The sequence below is a fragment of the Notamacropus eugenii genome, chromosome 2 (assembly GCF_028372415.1).
Source record: "Notamacropus eugenii isolate mMacEug1 chromosome 2, mMacEug1.pri_v2, whole genome shotgun sequence".
Taxonomy (NCBI): domain Eukaryota; kingdom Metazoa; phylum Chordata; class Mammalia; order Diprotodontia; family Macropodidae; genus Notamacropus; species Notamacropus eugenii.
In genome coordinates, this window is record NC_092873.1 from 139,275,827 (window position 1) to 139,284,196 (window position 8,370).

The 8,370-nt window shown below is 36.2% G+C and overlaps 1 long non-coding RNA gene across 1 annotated transcript; it reads left to right on the forward strand.

The window, feature by feature from the left end:
* Positions 1-2,397: 2,397 nt before the first annotated feature.
* Positions 2,398-6,271, forward strand: LOC140523698 (uncharacterized). The gene is made up of 3 exons (XR_011973441.1): positions 2,398-2,822; positions 3,642-3,700; positions 5,576-6,271. It is a non-coding gene; the product is annotated as an uncharacterized lncRNA (long non-coding RNA).
* Positions 6,272-8,370: the final 2,099 nt, after the last annotated feature.

The window sequence follows — 8,370 nt, forward strand, 5'->3', positions numbered from 1 at the left end:
AGGGAAAAATATAGTGATAAAACACTTACTAAAATATCTCTTTGGTATTAGTATACATTTCTTCTTTTGAAGTCCCTAAATTTTTGAGTGGTTATGGATCTCATTCAGAAGGCTCAGCAATGTTCAGAGGTTTAAGGTAGTCATCCACAAACAGAAACATCTGGAGAACTTGAACATCTAAAGGGAATCTTTCTTCCATTTGGACTCTGCATTGGATCTGTTCTTTGATGTAGCAAACACCTTTAGATAAGCATGAATTTCCTTGTTTTATTCATTGCTTAATATAATCATAAGGTCATTAAAAAAAAGTTATCTATCATGTTGCATCTTTCAAGAAATCATATATGATAAAGAAAGTGTATGACAAATGCCTGTCATCCAGTTCGGACAGCCCATAAAACTGGTCCATCAGTTATACACATCTTAGATGTACCCTTGTAATTTAGGTAAAACTTACTTTTTTGCTTCCCACTAGAGATACTACCATTCTCTGTGATAACTTTTTATAACTAAAGACATATATATATATACACACACACACACACACACACACACACACACACATATATATGTAAGTATGTATTCTAGATTGTATGTATGTTTATTGATGTCAAGGATAATCTTTTTCTGTGAAGAATATCTATACAAAAAAAGTGGATGAAGAATGTCTGTTATCTAGACTATGATGTACAGTTTAATGAACAACTGAGAGAGCTGATCCTTTGACACATATAATTTGTAAAAACACTGTCTATAGACAATGAGTTGGACTCATAATTGAATAGGAGTGGGAGAATGAATTAGATTGCCTTTGGGGAACTGTGAATTGCTTTCAGTAACCTGAAGTCATTAAACAAAAGCCCATCTTTTTTAACACCATCATTCTTCCAGTTACACAGATTTAAATCATTAAATACCTCTATTTAAAAAAAAATTGTAGGTCAACCAAAAGGCATTGAAGACTACAGATTTTTGGTGAATATGAGTAGATTATATAGCATGCTACTGAAGAAGAATTGCAGAGAAGCAGCAAAATGAAAACATGAAATATATATAACTAGAAAAGGACAGCTAGTCATATAGTGAAGATAAATGACAATGAAAAGCTTCTGTGTTCCAGTGACATCTACATAACAGTAAGCCCTGTCCAGGATTTATGGAAATATACAGACAATAAGAAGTTGTGACAATTTGCAGTTTGTATCAATGGAGTGAGTACCCACATTTATGACATCACAGAACCATCAAAGTATAACACATATAAAACAGCAGTATATATGTAAATATAATTAATGTATAATATCAGTTTAATAACCTAACTCGAATCACTAGATTTAAGATGACTGCATCTACTGGCTCATTTGACAGCTAAAATATCATTTAATTTCTTCTAAGTTTTTATGCCAATTTAAAATTCAAGTCTGTGTGTGGATAGATAGATGGATAGATGGATGGATAGATAGATAGATAGATAGACAGACAGACAGACAGACAGACAGACAGACAGATAGATAGATAGATAGATAGATAGATATCCAAAGACATGTATTGAGAAGTAAATTGTATGAGAACTCTACAACTATATAAAATGCAGACATATATGGATCAAACACCCAAAATTTACTTCATTCTTTTAAATCCATTTTGTTACTTCAGCTAAAAATGCTTATTTGAATGATTTTTCTACTCAAAATATTAACTGGTTCACTGGATTTTCTTCTAGTTAGCTTGGTCCTTTTTTTAATAATAAAATTTCTCTTAGTACTTTTTGTAGTCTTTTAGAGAAAACTGCTGTAAAGATGTACTTCCTTTAGTAAAGCTGAAGATCAGAGGCAAAGAAACAAGAAATGGAAAAGGCCTTCTGTGGCCTTGAGTAACAAGAGAGACAACAAATTGCCCCAGAATATTGAAGGTTGTAGTACCTGTAGCCCCACTTTCTTTTTTCATGAAGACCCAAGGAATCCGCAAAACATAACTGGATAGTAATTAGATTATTATTAGACAGTTAGGAAGGAGTCAATTTGATAGGAGTTCCTCATTGAGGGAACCTAACTTTGAACCAAGAGGAACTATTAAATCAGTGAGGTTATACTTCACTACCTGAAGAGGAACAGAATTAGAGATTCCCAACAATCCTAGACTAAGAATATCCACCCTTTCTGAAAGAGTACCTAAGGATTACAATTGAAAAGTACTTTGTAATAACCTGAGAGCTGCTCATTGAAGAATAAACTCAGAGATTAGTGGATGATATGAATTGACCTATTCAGTATAGATAGCACACCTTTTGAAAAGCCAGTCTAGTGGCTGATCAACCTGCCTGACCCACCCAGGAGAAGCCAACCCTAATAAGAATGCTGCCCAGCAATTGACCAACCTTCTTTCTTTGTTAGAGGAGCCAATCCAGCAACGTGTTTTACCCAACACTCTAGTAGAGATGTTGTGTTCCTGTGAGGAGATAGTCTGGCAACAGAATAACCTGTTTAGCCCTACCTGGCAGGGAATCAACCTACCTAGCAAATAAGCTTTTCTCTGTGAGGATAAACCAGTTGAGATGGTGTGGTCTATGTGGAGCTAGGCCAGCCTATCACTGTATTGATTTGTGTATCACTGACAGTGATTAAATGGATAATAACTATAAAATACTTAGTGCAGTGTCTGGCACATAGCAAAGTGCAATATAAATGTTTGTGATGATGACGGTGCTCTGCCATGCAGTAAATTTCATGAGAATTCTCCAGAGAAAGAAAGGAGATCCAGACCCTGCTGTTCTGGAGTTGCAAGGTTCTTTCTGTTCCCTACATTTCTCCCTACCAGCATAGGTAAAGTATATTCTTACTCTCCCTATCCTAGCCTCTGTGTCTTTGTGAGAGTGTAAGTCCAGTCTGAGGGTGGGGGACCCGTAGCATGCTTTAGAATTACTATTCTTGCTATGCGATTTGCATTAATGCCTTTTGTAAAAACTGAATGAATCTACTGACTGACCGTTAAGGGAAAATACACAGAAGGGGGTCTGAGCTATGACACTGGGAATAATCACCCCAAAGGGTTATTCCTATAACCTGAGGTAACAGTTGTTTCTGTGGAGATACAGTTTGCTATTACCACTAAGAGTTGAGAAAGTAAGCTCAAGAGGGATGCTCTATTAATATTTCTGAATTAATTTGTTAGTATCAGCCTATTAAGTTATCCTTCTTGTAAAAATGATTGTATAAATAACTGTCTAGGAGACTACATAAATTGGAAGAGTTCCTAGTTAAATTATCAGATTTTTATACTAAGCTTTTTTTATTTCCTATGAGCACTATATTTTTAACTTCTGCTTCTCATATAAATCCTCTTACGGGTCTTAACAATTCTTAATTCCCTTACAATCCTGGCCACCTTCTTCCAAATATCCACCAGCTCATTTATGTCTCTTTCAAATGTTGCCTTCCAAACTGGAAACAGTGTTTCAATGTGGTTTTGTCAGAGCATTGCACAACAGGACTATCACTTCATTCAAATACTATAACTTTATAGTGAGGAAAGCACCTTGTGAACCTTAACATCGCTACAGAAACATGATCTGTTAATCATAGTTCTATAGATCTAGAGTTAAAAGCGAGAATAAAGTTTACCTACTCAAATTCATTTTGCAGACAGAAAAGCTGAAGCCCAGAGATTTTAAATGACTTGCCCAGTCAACATCACTCAGATGGTAAGTGGAAAAGGCAAAATTAGAACACAGGTCCTCTAATATCAGATACAGAATTATGAAGTAAAATAATAATGTGAGTCTGGGGGCAGCCAGATTATACTACTGACTCACATCAGTCACATATTCCAATAGGATGCTTGAATTTTTTTTTTAAATTTCTGGCCATATTTTTGCCCTTGCTTCTCCAACCACTGTATGTGTGCAGTTGATTTGGGGGGGAACCTATCAAATTTTTTTTGTTTGCTTAAGTGCTCTGTTATAACATCTTTTGGGATTCCAATTCTGATATAATAGAATGGCTATACCATAGAACCTTTAATAATACATAAATATATCAAAAGTTTTTAAGAGAACAAAGCCAAAGACAACATTCTGTAGGAGTCTACCAGAGGCCTCCCCACAGGTTGACAACCATCCATTAATTATGCATGAGAGTTCAATCATTCAGCCAGTGCTGAATTCATATAACTATACTATCATTCTGCCAATCTCTCTTTAACTTCTCTACAATGATATCATAAGAAATTGTAAAATTACTTCATGAAATCTAGATATACCATGTTCATGAAATCTGATAATCTAATATTAAGAGTAGCCCTGATAAAGGTATTATTATAGGGAACAGGAAGACTTTCACAAGCAATAATCTACAGTGGAACACATCTTTTCTATCCTTTAATTGGCTGAAGGTTCAGAATGCTTTTGAAACTCCTTTTCCTGAAATGGAACCTTGGGAATGTGCTAATAAAGATCCTCACAATGACCAGTGGGGAATTGGGGACAAAAAGAAAGTCATTTCCTCCTGATCCATGAGTTTACATTATTCACTAGTTTACCTAGCTGATTATAATAAATGTTTGCCCATAATATACAGCAGAGGACATTTACAAGAGTGTAGTCAAATTAAGCTGTACTTCAGGGCAGTAAGCAACAGGAAATCAGTGTTGCTGTCACTAGAAATGTGTGGGACTATGATAAGACGAAGTGAAGCTGGCATTACAAAGCCAACCAGTAAATTTAACCATAGCAAAACTCAAACTGCAATTCTGTCAGACAAAGTTACCACCCTCCCCCAAGAGAATAAGAAGAAAAAATAGACTTGAAAAGTGTGAAAAGAAAAAGGAACAGCCTTATGAGAAGTTATGTGGGGAAAAAAATTAAAAAGCAAGGGCTAAATTCTTAAAATCCTTGATCTGCAACAACAAATAATCTGGTTGAGACCACCACCACCCCTCAGGCAAATGAACATTTCCAGTTCTGGTAGTGATCTGCCAGAGCCTTGACTAGCAGTTTTTACCCAGGGCAATCCACACAAAAAGCCCCAGAGCACATGGTTTGACAAGAGCCCTCAAGTTTACTAAATTATGATGTAAATACACTTATCCATTCCACATCATGATCCCTATCTTAGTTTCTGTATATCATGGGTTGGCATAAGAAATTAAATGCCAGTTCTGGGGGAGTTTTGCGGAAGCCACAGATGACATGCAAAGACCAGTAGATGACACAGAAAACGCTTCGAAACTCAGAAAGGCATTTTATATATATATATATATGGTATGGTATAATATCAACCCAAATTTTAAAGTAAGGTACTGTAAATATATAAAGAAATAAAGGAAAAAGAAAAAAATTCAGATTTCTCTGGTACGGAGAAGGCCAAAAAAATGTTATGTGGGTTTTCCAGATCGTAGGGTGCTGTACCATATGAAAGAGATAACTGTAATGCAAAAAATTAAAATTAGTTGGGTAGTCAGGAGAATTTATAGCTATCATGGCTTAAGGGATAGACTCTGAGTTGCGAGGAATTTCAGAGGTTGTCTAGTTGGACCTGTAGAATTCAGGGTCTCAAACTCTTTCTATCCTACCAAACAGGTCTTGGCAAGACTCCTTCCCAGACACTGGGAATACTTGTTCTCTATTCCCAGTCTACCTGGAAAGGATGGAGAGGAGGCAAGTTCTAAGAAGGGGAGAATGAAGAAAAAGACTGGGGTAGAGGGAAGAAGGAAACTGACATCAGTCTGCTATCCTCACAGACCTTCTGAATCTTCATTTCCTTACTTCTCTGAAGAAATCTGCTAAAGCAGTGCCTGAAGGAGAAAGCCCTTGAACCCCAATATCCCTACCTGAAACTATTACTCCTCTTAAATCCTCTACTCTGTAAAAGAAATATCTGTATTTTAAATGTTACTGTCCTGGGGCAAAACCTCCAGTGGCCCTGTTACTTTCCTTGTTGCTGTTCTGGTCCACTCTCATCCCAATCAGACAAAGCCACTATTGAAACTCCTCTCCTGTACCTATCCTCTGGAAGCAATGAGAGTCAAATGAAAAGAGGAAGACAAAGCAGCAGTGGGGAGCCCCTTACAAAAACAAAGCTTGTCTTCATCTTTAACCCTTTCTTACCTTAAATGTACAAGACTACCATCATCTGTGTCCTGGTAAATATGTAACAACAGGACTCTCTAGGGAAAAAAAAAGTATGTGTGCACACTCTTTAAATATAATCTGAATTATCAACAACATTTTCTTAAACCTAGCAAATCAACAAAACAATAAATCATGTCCATTGTAGTGATTTGTAATGATTATTGATTTCTGAGGTGTAAGTGCTCATGTTGAAATTAACAATCTGCTTGCAAGCTGGTTAGAACTGACTCCCCTAAACCCTTAGGTATCTTCCCATTCCCTATGCCATCCCTCCCTTTACCATGACTCTTTACTGTGACTTGCACTGCCAAAATTCCCCATCCTTAGATCTCTACCACAACATAAGGGCAATACCACTGGTAACACATTGTACACTAAGCTTTTTAGATGTAGGAATTAATCCCATAATGGAAATATCAGAAGATAACTTTCTGTTCCCAAAGGTACTATGCTATGTCATTTAATGCATTAAATTGTATTTAAAAGCTGTTAAGTGAATTAAAACAAAGTAAATGGATAAAGCCAAATATATGGCTGGCTACCTATAATAGGGGCGGAATCTACAATGATGTAGTTAAAGGAAAGCACTAAACTTGGAGTCAGAAGGCCTGGGTTTGAGCCCCAGCTCTTACTTTTCTTATATTTTATTTTTTACTTTATTTTATTTATTCTACTATTTACTTTGTAACCTTGAATAATTTCCTTAACCTCAGTTCCTTCATATTTAAAAGGGGGAAAATCACATTTACACCACCTCTTTCTTTTGTACCATATTGTCTTCCAAGGTGCTGTTTTGTTGTGACAGTCAAGTGATACGATATATGAAGGGAAAGGAGCAGGCATTCATTAACCATTTAGTATAGGTCAGGTACTATGCTAAGCACTTTAAAAATATTATCATATTTGAGCATATGAAGCAATTTATAACCAAAAAATACTATACAAATTTATAATTATGGGAGTGGACTTATAATTTCAGTGGTATTATAAGGAACTCTGGAGTGATGAAACTCCCTCTACCAAAGCAGGTAAGTACCTGCTATGCAACCCACAGTCCCTGCGGAGTACCTAGAGAGATGCCCAGGGCACTGAGAGGTTAAATAACCTGGGCAGAGTTGTATCAGAGGCAGCACTTTAACCCATGTCTTCCATACCTTAAGGCCAATACTCTATCACTCAGTCTGTTGTTGGGGTAATAGAGCAGATTGCTAAATGGTGCTGAAGTAAAAGGTTAAATGGAGTTTTTAAAAATTAAACATGGACATCTTCAAGATTACTAGGAAGAAGAATTTAAAATAAAATACTTGAAATTCTTAATTTTCTTCTATGTTGAAAGAAATTCTACAATAAATAAACAATTTAGAAGAAAAGGTTTATTCACTTCCATGTCAAACTCCCTGAGCCTCATTTTCTTATCACTTTGCAGATTCGGCTAGATGATGGTGATAATAATAATAGCTAGCATATAGATGGTGTTTTAAGGTTCACTTTACATATATAATTTCATTTGATCCCAACAAGAATCCTGTGAGGTAAGTACTTTTATTATCTACATCTTATAGATATGGAACTGAGGCTGAGGGAAATAAAGTGACTCTCAGTTATAACCAGAGTTCTAACCATTGAGGAAGGATTTGAACGCTGGTCTTCTCACTCAAAATCCAACATTCTCGCCACTGTACTACCTAATTTGGTCTTTAATGTTACTCCTGCCTGTGACTTTTTCCATTTCTATGAACTACACTCTTTCATATGCAGGGACAAAAAACGAGAGAATGGCTCTCTCTAGGGCCTGCATTTTGAATTCCTTTTTCCTGATGGTTTCCTTGCCCTCAGTGTATATCATTTGCCAGTGTTGTTGCCCTCCCTATCCCAGCCATCATAACTGCTCTGACTAAAGAAAGCTTTGGGAATATGAATCCAAATTGCAATTCATTCATGCAACAGACATTTAGTAGGTCTTTGCTATGCGCAGGGCAAAGTACTTGACATGAAAGAACTACAAAATTTGGATAAGATAGGGTTCCTTTCCTCATGGAGCATACCATCCTCATAACTACAATACATACAATACCATGAACATTTGTTAAGGATCTACTATGTGCCAGGTACCATGCTAAGTGTGGAGGATACAAATAAGAAATAGAAAGACAGTCCCTGATGTCAAGGAGTTTAACATTCTAGTAAGGAAAGACAACACACAAGATTGCAGTATTTGGCACATAATCAGCACTTAATAAATG